Genomic DNA, 13212 nt, shown 5'->3' with positions numbered 1-13212 from the left:
TATCCATGTCCAGCGCCGCCAGCTGCTGACGAGCAGCCTTCAGTTGGCGCCAAATCCTCAGGGCACCTGTCCTTCTATGCATTTGTTCCAGTTCCCTTGTCTTCTGGGTTAGCTCATCCCTCTTGACCTGACGTTCTATATTCTCCGCAGTGGAGATCGAGATAAATTCACCCCGCAATACAGCCTTGAGCGCCGCCCATTGAGTAGCCAGATTAGTGTCCTCGTTACTGTTATGGGACAAGTAGTCTTTTATGGCTCCTTGAATCTTGGAGACCGCCCCTTTGTTGGAGAGCAACGAGTCCCTTAGTCGCCACACCCTGCTCACCTCGGGCCCGTCGGCCCAGTGAGAGAGACCGTAACAGGGGCGTGATCCGAGAGGGACGCGGTACCGATTTCCGCACTGGTGACGAGCGTCTGCGCAGCTGTGGAGGCAAGTAGGTAGTCTAGTCGCGCATAAGTTTTATGTGCCGCTGAGAAGTGCGTGTAGTCAGTCTCCCCTGGATGAAGCTCGCGCCAAGTGTCCACTAGCCCCAGGTCTTTCAGTCGGGCCAGGCCCGCTGCTGACAAAGCACTCACCTGACTAGATCGCTGACAGGACCTATCCCGTAGGTTATCGAAAACCAAGTTCAGGTCCCCCCCCAGCAAAAGGTGACGGTCCATGGTGTCAGTGGCCTCCGTGAGCACCGTGTGCAGAAACTTTTCCTGGCCTTCATTGGGCCCGTATATCGAGCCGATCGTGTATGTCAGGTCTCCCAGTGCAAACCTATAAACCAGCAGCCTACCCTTAATTTCCGCTATCTTACCCAGCACCTTTCCCTTAAATTTGCGAGCCACCAGGATTGCCACCCCGCCTTCTTCTCTGTGCATGAGGAAAAGAACTGCAAAGGAAACTTGCTAGATTGGAGGCGGTGACAGTCTCTCGCTAGAAGGTGTGTCTCCTGTAGGAGGCAAATGTCTGCCTTGGACTGCTCTAAGAGCAGGAGGACTGCTTTGCGTTTCACCGGGTTATTCAGCCCCCTCACGTTTAGGGTAAGAACCACAAAGTCAACTGGGGCCATTCAGGGAAAAGATGTCCAACAGGTAGCCTTTAAAGTAGCGTCCACAGCGTCCCATCCGGGGGACCAACCCACCTCATCCATCCTCCACCAACCCCTCCCCAGTGAGGTAGACAAACCACACCACCATCGGACCATGAACCACATTCCCACCCCATCCCCCACCCCCCACCCAACACTGAGAAACTCACCCCGACTGAAACTTCCCTCCCCCATCCCCCCCAACTGTAACTTGTCATTGTCTCTCATCCAGGGATGAATAGGAAAAAAGAAAAGGGAAAGTAAGGTAGTCTTACTAGTCTGTCCGGGAGCATCCTCCCGCCAACGGCCATGCGGCCAGTGCGCACAATTCAGTCACTCGGGGCTGTTGGGACTTTCAGCCCGTGGGGCCTGCACTGCTGTCTGTAGCTACTGCCTCCACTGCCGCGCGCTGTCCTGCCTCGATTTCGGTCGCCAGGGGTTTCTTGACTCGCCTCCTCCTGCGCTGTTGAGTCCATTGCGGCCTTCGCCCCTCCGTCTCCGGAGCAGATCCTTGGGCTTCGGCCTCGTCCGTAGGTGCTTCTATACCCAGCAAAGTGCAGGCCTCAGAGACCGAACGGAGTTGGTGCTGCTTGTTTCCCACTTTGAAGATGAGGCGGAAGGGGTGGCCCCAGCTGTATGGGATGTTATGTTGCTGTAGATGTTGTGTAACCGGCTTGAAGAGCCTCCGCTTGTGCAGTGTAAGCGCCGCCAAGTCCTGAAAAAGTAGCGGGGACGTGCCCTGGAACGAGATCGGGTGATTCCGGCGTGCTTTCTGCAGTATCTCCTCCTTGGTACGATAGTCCTGGACGCACACCAAGATGTCTGGGGGGGGGCGCCGTCGCCGCGCGGGGCGGGCCGGTCCTGTGAGCCCTGTCTAGCTTCAGAGGGGAGTCCAATGGCCGCTCCAGGACATGGTTAAATAGCTCCCTGGCGTAGCGAAACACATCCTGAGTAGCGTCTGACGTGGCCACATTACGAATTCGAATGTTATGGCGCCTAGAGCGATTTTCCAGATCTTCCAGGTGAAGTTGCAGGTCTACGTGCTGATCGTGTAGCCGGATAATTTCCTGTTGTTGGGTGGAAAGTTCTGTATCCCACTCATCGCGTTTAGCCTCCAGGTCCGCCACTCTTTCCCCTATGCCATCCATCTCGCGCCGCACTTCTCGGAGTTCGTTGGCGAACTCCGTCTTAAAGGTCTGGATGTCATCACGCAGAGAAGCGAAGAGGGACTCCAGAAAGGCCTTCGTTATGGGCTCTGTTCCAGCGTCCGAGGCCTGCTCCATCATCTTCAGGGCCTGAGTCGTTGCGCCTTTCTGTGGGGGGGGGATTGTGACTTGGCGAACATCTCTTTCACAGTCTTACCCCTGGGCGGTCTGCCCACGGACATCTCTCCCGCCTATTCGTCGGACCAGCCGGTGTTCCGAGACCTAATATGCGGTCCGGTGTATCTGACCCTGCGATACTTCTGTTGGGTGGTCGTGAGCCTCGCCGGGCTTAGGCGTTCCCTCCTGTGCCCGCGCACGACTGCCTCCCCGCAGCTCACAGTTCTATGTAGCGGCACTCCGCCACGAGTCTGATCCGACCTCCAGCCGTGCACCACCACCTCTCAGCCCCAGCGCGCCGCACCTTGCTTTCACGGGTTGGTGACGTCCGGGAATGGGAGCCTCTGTGCGTCCACTGGCCTTCGCTGGAGTCCCCACTCTCTGCCGATCTCCAAGGCCGACTCACAACTCGTCGGGCCCCAGGCTGGCAAGACGCCACGTGGCCCCGCAGGTCCCTGTTGGGGGTGGGCCCTGAAGTCTGCCACGGGAAGACCTCCTCTCCTGCCTTAGCGCCGCGTCTCTGGTGCCAGTGCCGGGGTCTCCCACCAAGCGCGTCCTGCACCTCACTGCCAGTCCAGACTAATCTCGGGCGCCCCCCGTGCCACCTCCTTCCAGGCCCCAGGAACTGCAATGCCCTCGACCGGTCGGTGGCGAAGCGCACCACTCACCGCACACTGCGGGCCTCCCCCGCCAGGCACACCGCCCGTCTTCTCCTCTCCCGGGCGCCAGGACAGGGCACCCCCGCATGCACTCGTGGGTCCCGGGAGGTCGGGGCACAGCCCACGTCGGGGGCCGCCACTCGGGCCTGCAGTACACTGCCACCTGCTGCTGCTTTGATGTAGGCCCAACTGCCTCCACGGCGACTCGGGGGTTGGTTCTCCACACGGCCTCTGGGGTGTAGACGACCCTCCCCACTCGCTAGTGCGCTGGTAGCACTCGGGGTCGGGCCGCCAAGGTCGACTCACCCGCCGCCGCAGAGCTGCCAGGGGTCCGTGTCTCCGATCCGGCCAAGCCGCAGCGCCGCGGGGGGAGGGGCGGTCCGCGGTCTCCGCAGCTCAAGCAATTCGCCGTCCCCATGCGCTGTCACCGCGCCCCAGTGGGTTTTCTGGCGTCACTGATACTTGCTGCGGTTCCGACAGCTCAGGGACCCTGTGTCAAGGGTCCCGGCTAGTCGGAACCGGTGCTAGAGTTCGGCCGTCGGCGGGAGCTACGGAGTCACTCGACCGCTCTCGCCGCCATCTCGACCACGCCCCCCGGTTCCGTATTTTTAAATGAAAATACTGCTTTCATTTTTGGAATTGTATTTTACACGGAATTTCAATCATTATTGATAAATATAAAACATAAACCCTCCCAGGCGATTTCCCAGAGTGAATGTTTTTGTTAGCCATTGCACCGTTTTGATACCCCTCCTCCAGTCTAACAGGTGTCAATTGGAAGACAATTTCAACAGGTGTATGCAATATGCATTACAAAAGGAAGAAACAAGGAGTCACTGCAATTTTAGAAAAAAGGCGGGTATTATTCACCACTTTTAAGAGCAAGGCGGGTCTGTTGCAACGTTATACAGTTAAACAGCACTGTACAATTCAATTGGTGTGACAACCCGGTGGCACTTGGTGAAGGTGATATATACATGAATATATACAGTGAATAGTGGTGGTAGTGCAAGTGCTGGGGTGAAACAGCGTGGTCGGCGCGTTGTGACAATAGGTGAAAAAATATACAGAGTAATGGCTCCAGGGATCAAGTTGTAATCACTTAAAACAAGAATGAGTCAATTTTCAGGAGTACAAAACAAGTAGGGCGCCATTAAATTAGGCTGTGTGGTCGACGGCGTTTCGATCCCCGTCAGTCGGGATCGTCATCAGGACTGGGTTGTCGAGGGAACAGTGCTGTAGGGTAAGAGAAGGGCTAATCAATGAGGGTGGAGGTAGCCGCATGTCATTAGTTATGGGCTTAGAGGCGCGCTGGTGGCTGGCGGGGGAGAGTTACTAAGATGGAAGGGCTGGACCTGCGCGTGGGAGGGCGCAGACGGCTAGTGGGTAACTGACAGGAGGGTCGGAAATCAGCTAGTGTGTCCGGACGTAGCAGACTGCCAGAGATACAGGCCAAGTCTGATATTGGCGGGGGCTGTATATCGGTATAATCGCGCTTTGCAAAATGCTGGCACCGCTGTCTCCCTCAAAAACAACAGCGAGATCGTCATCAAGCCCGCAGACAAGGGTGGGGGCATCGTTGTGTTAAATAACACCCAATATGACCAGGAGATTGAACGTCAACTCACCAACACTGAACATTATCGTATCCTATCCAAAGACCCCTTGACAGACATAAAACAAAAGATCCTATCAATTACAACCACAGCCAAGGATCGGAACATCATAACAAAGAAGGAATTTGAATACCTTAATAACCCACATCCCAGAACACCTCTCCTGTACGTCCTACCCAAAATACACAAGGACGCCAGGAATCCCCCTGGTCGTCCCATCGTGTCTGGATGCGGATCAGTACTGGAACCTCTTGGTAAATACCTGGATTCGATTATTAAAGAATTCGTACCTGTCACAGACACATACATACGTGACACAATGGATCTTATTAACACCATAGAAGACCAACCATTTGATCAAGAGACCCAGCTACTGGCCAGTATGGACATCGAGTCCCTTTATACTAATATCCCCCACCAGGAAGGACTCGAGGTAATCAAAAACCTTTTAATCTCCAGACCACAACCCACTCGGATCCCCACTGACTTTATCATGGACCTCCTACGGGTTGCTTTGCAGAATAACTACTTTATGTATAAAAACGTCTTCTACCTACAAGTGAAAGGAGTATCTATGGGCGCTTGCTTCGCACCAAACTTTGCTATCCTATTTGTTCACGACATGGAAAAATCTTTGATCCTAAACCCAATCAATCTGTACCGGCCCCAAATCCATCTGTGGCGCCGGTACATAGATGATATTCTATTAATCTGGAACGGAACATCAGACACCCTTGTACTTTTTGTTGACTGGTTGAATACTGCACAGGAACATTTAAAATTCACAAGTGCAGAAGGGGAGTACTTCAATTACATAATTCGCACCCACACACACTGTATGCAGCACAAAGCCACACTTACATCAAGCATTGTTGTGTTGTTACATGTTTGGTTTCTACTGATAAGACCCCTCAGGACTACAGGGCTTAATTTATAAACAATCACAGCTGTTCAAAGCTTGCTGTCTTGAAAACACTTTTGGGGCATTAGTCTTGGCGTCTGCTTATCCTGTGATTCTTGACGTGTCAAGTAATCTACCCTAGCCTTAAAAAGAAAATGAACGTGACAGTGTGTAATGTAACTGGTGCTCATGTATAGCGCTCCAATACCTCTAGGTCGAGTTTGCGCTATATAAAACTGCAAAAATAAAAAATAAATGATTTGCTGATATTTCTCTGACCGTCTTTATTCATTAAGCACCTTAGAAAGTGTAACCTACTTTCTTTTTCATTTAGCATTCTATCAGAGTGCAAGTGTTTTCTTGCCCTCTTCTCTACCATATGCTGCTTCCCACTTAACGCACCCATCCCCACATGCTTTCCAGGTTGTTCTTCCATCCCTCCATGTTTTTTTCCAACAAAAAAAACCCTGCCATTGATCCCAGCTCAACACTGTGCACATCAATGGCATTTACTTTCTCCCACCAACTTCCAGCTTCTCCTTTCCTTTACCTCTCTTGTTGCTCAAATTTTTTATAACATTTTTAGGAAGGCTGTTAGAAATGGAATTTCTGGTAGGCTAGGGCAAGGACCGAAGCCAGGCAAAGGGAGTTACACTCCTAAAATAACCCCTGCTCACTCACTTGGTAGCTTGCCACGAGCAGTCAGGCTTATCTTAGCAGCAGTGTGTAAAGCATTTGCACATAACCCACAGTAACACAGTGTAAGCACTACAAAAGGGCACCACACCAGTTTAGAAAAATATCCAATATTTTTATATAATTAAAACAAGACCAAAAACGACAAAAATCCACAATACTATATGTAAAACAAAGTCTGTAGTTATCAAAGTGAGTTTCAAACAAAGTTCCTCGATGTCGATAGCTCTGTCCGGGGCTACCACGGCGTCGCAAACAACAAATCTAACAGTTCTGGCTGGTCGCGGGCCAGCTAGGGTGTCAGGAAGACCTGCAAACAGTACCTGTGAGAAATGGAGGGCCATGAGGCCCCTGGTGTCTGCAGGCGTCGGCTGCTGCAGTGCAAAGTGCAGCATGCGGTGCCCCCAGGTCGCAGTGCGAACAGTGACTTGGTGGCAGCGGATGGAGCCGTCTGTGGGACCAGGGTCACGGTGCGAGATGAAGACGGTGCTGTCAGATCACGCTGCAAACATTGGCGTGGTCGTTGCTGAAGCGCTGTTGTCGACTGACGAGCAGGAGTCGATGGTGCCGGCGTCGGTGGGCCATGGCTGTGGTGCGGGATGAGGGCGGTGCTTCGTGTGACATACGAGCGGTTCCCTTGAACCACAGTGCAAGCAGTGGAGTCGATTTCGGCGTGGTGTGGCGGCGTCAGGGAGGCCAAGGCGCCTCGTTAAGCGAGGCAGTGCAGAGTGCGGTGCCAACAGGTCGCGGTGCGAGCAGCAGCTCGTGGCAGCGTCGACAGGTGTTGGTGAGACCAAGATTGCGGTGCCCTCTGCAGTGCCTTCAGGACACGGAGTCGGCAGCGGCGTCATCGAGTTGCTTACCCTCTGATACAGCACAAAACACACATCCCTAGTGCTGAGGGCACAAGAGCTTGACGTCTCTGCTGTTCCTGAGACTTAGTGAACAGTGGACAAGCTCTACTTCAAGCCCTTGGAGAGACTCACAAATTAGGTTGTAGAAAGTCCAGTCCAGGCCTTTCACTGCCCAAGACAGAGCAGCCACTGCAGGTCAGCCCTGCAAAGCGCACAGCAAAGTGGTAGTTCCTACTCACAGCTTCTCCAGCTCTTCCTCTTGGCAGTCCTATTGATCCAGATGAGTTCTAAAGTTCAGGGTTCTGGGCCCCAGTATTTGTACACAAAAATCCTTTGATCTGGCAGGCAGAGGGTGTCTGTGCCCAGCAGAACCAGTACGGCCTTCTCTGGTGTGATTTCCTTGCAGGATGTGGAGACGGCATTGTTAGAGGCAGACCAGGCCCTTTGAGGTGCAAGTAAATCTCCTCCCCCTTCCCCCATCCCAGTTCAGGAAAGGGCTGAATGGACCTGGCCTACCTAGACTATCTGAAGCCCCTCTGGCTCCCCAGTCTTCTGTCATCCAAAACCCAGACAGCCAATCCACATTCCAGCAGAGGCACAGGGGATGACTGAGCAAGAAAACACCTACTTTTTAAAATTGGTATTTTCAAACACAGAATGTTAAAATCACCTTCACTAAAAGATGCATCTTTAGATTCTGAGTTCTGACATCCTGAGCCAGTTACTTTTATAAGATGTTATAAACAAACCTCCCATTCTCTCCTATGGGGAACCGGTAGCCTTGCAATAGTGAAAAACAAAATTGGCTGTAATTCATTATCCGGACATGCCTCACACACCCGGGTATGTCCCACCTTTCACATACACTGCAGCCTGTCCACAGGTGTACCTTGGGCCTACCTTAGGGGTGCCTGACATGTAAGAAAAGGGAAGGTTAGGGGTTGGCAAGTGTGCACACTGGGCAAGTCGACAGTTACAAACTGTGCATAGACTCTGCAATGGCAGGTCTTCTGTACCTTTTCAGGGCTACTCGCGTGGGTGGCACAATCAGTGCTGCAGGCCCACGGGTAGCTTTTGCTTCACAGGCCCTGGCACACCCAGTGCACTTTACTAGGGACTAACAGGCAAATCAATTATCCAATTGTGGAAACACCAATCCATAACATAATTGCCACAGAGAGCACCTCCACTTTATCACTGATCAGCAGTGCGAAAAGTGCGCAGAAACATTATGCCAGCAAAAACAGTCTCAAAACTGGGAGGTCCGAAAGGAAAAACTCAGGGGAAACACGCCAAAAGATGCCAAGTCTAACAAAGGCCGACAGCTACAATTTCCTTTCTGAACACACACATTATGGAAACTTTTATTATTCTTTTTTCCTCCAGCACCAAGGTCTTTGAGATCTTGACAAAATGGTCACCGCAAGGTAACACATCAGCACATGTCATCTTGCAAGGGGCCCTCTACCTACAGGCATACAAATACATATTTGCATTTTTTTTATTTTTACCAATGCTGAACAGCGTTGTCACAAAGCACTGGCAAAGCCAAACTGCGAGACCTATTGGCTTTGACAATGCTTGTTTCCTTTGTAGTCTTGTCATGCTGAAAGCAAAACAAGAACAGATCAGAAAATAAAACAAGCTCCGGTACAGCCAATGGGCCTGATGTTGGCAGATTGTTCAATTTTGTCACCGTTTTTGTAAACTTTTATTGTTGGGTGAGCCACCATCCCAATGTCAACAGGAAAAAGCAGAGACAAACAAATGAATGAAGAGAGCTGGCCGTAAGCACCCATACATGTCAACATTTTATAACATGAAAGTGGGAGTGTCAGGCAATTTTAGGTGGGAGACAGCGAAATGAAACCCATTTTGGCTATAATAAATCGGACGTCTCCGGTCTGAATCGTTGCCATGTACGAGACCTAGTGATGTTATATCACTTCAGTAAATTCATAACGTCTTTGATAACGTCAGACCTAATACAAATAAAAAACACAGAGCTGAGTGAATATCCCACATCTGACTTTAGGTAAAACACAGCTGTTAAACTGTAAAAGTTAAAATGAGGGTACTTTTGCAGGAAAATAATGGTTCAACTGAGCCTCTCCATTAAAGTTCACGAAACTGAAGCATTTCTATTTATGTCGAACTCTTGTCACAATCAGAGGATTCTAACGAATGGTTTCTCAGTAGAGGCAGTAACATAAAATCAATAGTCGTTGTGCTGAGGGATCGCCATGGAAAGCCTTTGTGGCATGGTCCCTTGAAAGAATGAACACGCTTCATTATACGTCGAAGAAAAGAGTGAAGTCAAACTAGTAAACAATATAACATATTACCCTTCTCAAGCTTATTTTGTTTGAAACTAAAAAGCACATCATTGGGCACGTTATCCTTTTCTTAGTCCCTAGCAGGAGAGTGCAGAACGCCATATCAAACCATTTTCGCTGACAGGTCCCTTTAAATGGATTCATTTATATTCTCAACGTAGCACCAGTGCAGATCCCCATTCCCGTTTATTTCAGTTACGCGCAGCCCCTGTACAACTTAATACCACTAAAACGAAAGCCATTCTAATTACCACTCACCTAACTTGGGTACTGCAACCGCAGAAGTTGTTTGTTGGTAACTAACTTGTCTTTCATGTTGTCACTTTCTCCTTGCTTCCCCCGCAGCCATTCACAGACGTTGTGTCCTTGCTGGCTCAGCTGAATAGCGAAGGGACGGTAGATTTATTTGTCGCCTTCTCTGATTGGTCGATAGCGGAGTTTGCTTGCACTGCGAGCTCCGCGGAGGGGACCAATTGAGATTAAACCCGGAAGTCAGGAAGTACTGGCCGTGCAGATGCTAGACAAAGAATTCACGTTGAACAGCGCCCCCGTGAGCCAATAGTGAGTTTGCACTACTTGACATCTGAAACTTTGCCCCAAAAAAACAACCATTTGCAACGCAATAGGTCTCTCATTTGCGAGAGTTATGTGGCTTGGTGAATAGATAGGGATAAGAGCTGCATTGAATAGATAGAAAGAAAGATAGAGAGGTATGTAGCCATTTTAAACTAAATAAACATTAAAAAGTAAAACCATATTGCCTCTCAAAAAATATGTATTAATATAATAACAATATACTATTCCTAATGCTAGGCAGTGTTAACATGTAAAAAGGAACAAAATATGAAGTAATATAAACTACACAAAATGTGCTGTTTTATGCCACATAATTCACCTTTTATTAACACCTAAGTTATTAAAATTCTTCCACAATTTTTTTTTCTTAAACTTAAATACAGATAGCTTGCAAACTGAAACAAATAAGTAATTTTGGGGACTTGATACCAGTTTGGACCAGAGGACATGTACACTGGGCACCGGAAGATCCGAGTACGAACCAGAACAAGCCCAAACCTCAACAAGCAGGGCCGAGCAATCGGAGAACCTGATAACAAACCTTGCCACCAGACCGCTGAGCGCAGATGAAAAATCGGTCCTAAACAAGGGCTTAGGATTTGTACCTACAGCAAATCTAGATAAATTTAGACTTCACTGTGAACTCTCATCATTCTTCAGAAAATTAAGACTAAAAGCTTTCTTTGAAAAAAGACCCAACACAGAGGAAAACCCGGACCCTAATGAAACGGGACTGAGGAACAAAGCCACATTTACCCCACCACCACATCTGATCCCCGTGGAAATTTCCACTTTCGAGCAAGCCGTGTTCAATGAAGTTGAGAATACAAAACCAAAGAAACCATTCATGAACCTGACCAACCGAGAAAGGATCGCCCTTGACGTTTTGCGAAACTGCGAAACCATTGTCATTAAGCGTGCAGATAAAGGCGGAGGCATTGTCGTGCAAGATCGCACAGCCTACCAAAATGAGTGTCTCCGACTTTTAGCGGATCATAACAGCTATCGCAGACTACCAATGGACCCAACAGAAGACCTGAAAAGTGAGATAACATCACTAGTAGAGTACGGTGAAACTGAGGGTTTCATATCAAAGCAGGAGGCAGATTTCCTTTGTAAAAGCGAAGGTAAAATCCCCTACTTTTATACACTCCCAAAAATACACAAAAACAGGATACCGCCGCCAGGAAGGCCAATTGTTTCTGGTCTTGGTTCGGTTCTGGAACCACTCTCGCAATTCTGCGACGTGTTTTTCAAATCTATGGTGCAAAAAACTAGCACATACCTCCAAGACACAAAAAGTCTATTACAGATTCTAGACCAACTCACCGTGGACAATGACACCATCCTGGTGAGTTTCGACATTGAGAGTCTGTATACCAGCATCCCCCAGGATGCCACACTGGAAGTGCTAGAACGAGCACTAGAAAAAGAAGAGTGGACTTCTAGAACACCGAAACAATTTGTTCTAGAATGTGCCAGACTAGCACTCAAAAGAAACTATTTTGAGTTTGAAGGCCAGATATTCCTACAGACGGGAGGGACATCCATGGGCAGTTCTTTTGCGCCGAGCATAGCGGGATTGTATGTGTATGACTTTGAAGAAAAATACATTCTCAATGATACAAACCCCTACAGTTTCAACATCCTACTATGGCGCAGATACATCGATGATGTGCTGACCATATGGAAGGGTACCGAGGAATCCCTGACCTCCTTCTTTAATTGGATAAATACCCGTGACGATCATTTGAGGTTCACTTATGAAAAAAACATTGACACCTTGGTCTTCTTAGACGTAACGATTACAAAAAAAGAGGGCAAACTGACCACTATTACCCATTATAAGCCAACTTCAAAGAATAACCTACTACGATTTGAAAGCTTCCACCCCAGACCCTTACGTGAAAATTTACCGTACGGGCAATACCTCAGAATCCGTAGGAATTGCAGTGAGTTGGAAGACTATAAAAAACAAGCCCAGGATCTCACTCAAAAACTTCACAACCGAGGATACCCAAACAGAATTCTCCAAATAAGCCAAAAGCGAGCGCGGAACCAACCACGTGCAGCTTTATTGGAACAAAAAACCAAGACCTCGGAGGAAATCCCCTTGACCTGTGTTACCACATATAAAACAATATCCAACGATGTGTCAAGAATAATAAAAAAGCATTGGAACATCCTGAATACAGGCAATTTGAGATGGGAAAAGCCCCTTTTTTCATTCAAAAGGGCACAAAGCATAAAAGATGCAGTCGTCAACACAAGACCCTTAAAGGTGTCCCCAGAAAAAGAAACACAAACAAACCTATGGGGCCTACCAAAGGTGACAGGCCACTATAAATGTGGAAGTTGCAGCGTTTGCCCATTTACCATGAATACCAAAACCTTACTTCTGGAACCAAACAAAATCTGGACAATTAGAGGGCAGACCAACTGCAATAGCGAAAACGTCATCTATAGACTAACATGCCCCTGTAACCTACATTACGTAGGAATGACGAGCAGGAAGATCAAGCTACGCATCGGAGAGCACAGAAGCACCATTAGATGCAAAAAGACTAATACAAAGCTTACTGAACATTTTTTGTCCGTAGGGCACACTCCAGATGACCTTCAATGGACAATCATTGAACAAGTCAAACCAGGTACAAATCTGACCCAACGTCTATTCGAAAAAGAACAGAGGTGGGTTTACAGACTCTCCACTCATAAAACCGGTTTGAATGACAAAATACCGTGAACCAGCGTATTGACATGAGTGGGGTCATTATTATTATGATTTTTATTCATAAGATCAATATACTGAATAGCTATTTTGCCCGGATGCATCGGCAAGTATTGGAGAATCAACCCGTGAAATTCTTTCTTTCTGTCCTCTGTGTTCCCAAAATCACTCGACGTACATTGCAAGCCAACTTGATAATGTCCGTCTAATGCTGAAACATAAATAAAGCACGATCACCATAGCAACATAAACAATTGATGCTGGTGAAAGAGTAGTCCTTCTACCCTGATTGGCTATCACCGGGCCACGTGTCAAGACCACGTGACCCAGCCACGCCCAACCAGGAAGTGCGATCGGGTTTACTTTACCGACAGCGCACAAACACCCCAGCCATTCCTCGGGGCAGGAACCAAGTAGGTTTTCGGTGTGACGATCAGAAGTTGCA

At 48.8% G+C, this 13212-nt stretch overlaps 1 protein-coding gene across 1 annotated transcript in view; it reads right to left on the bottom strand.

Moving 5' to 3' along the window:
- MTFR1L (mitochondrial fission regulator 1 like) overlaps positions 1-9853 on the bottom strand; it is a 126871-nt gene extending 117018 nt beyond the window's left edge. Inside the window, exon 1 of the mRNA XM_078681259.1 lies at positions 9719-9853. The gene's annotated coding sequence lies outside the window, so the exon portion shown is untranslated. The remainder of the gene's footprint in view (positions 1-9718) is intronic.
- Between the last annotated feature and the right edge of the window lie 3359 nt (positions 9854-13212).

This window comes from Lissotriton helveticus, chromosome 3_1, assembly GCF_964261635.1.
Source record: "Lissotriton helveticus chromosome 3_1, aLisHel1.1, whole genome shotgun sequence".
In the NCBI taxonomy this organism is placed as follows: Eukaryota; Metazoa; Chordata; class Amphibia; order Caudata; family Salamandridae; genus Lissotriton; species Lissotriton helveticus.
Note: the sequence above shows the minus strand (reverse complement) of the source record. Positions and strands in the feature narration are given on the sequence as shown.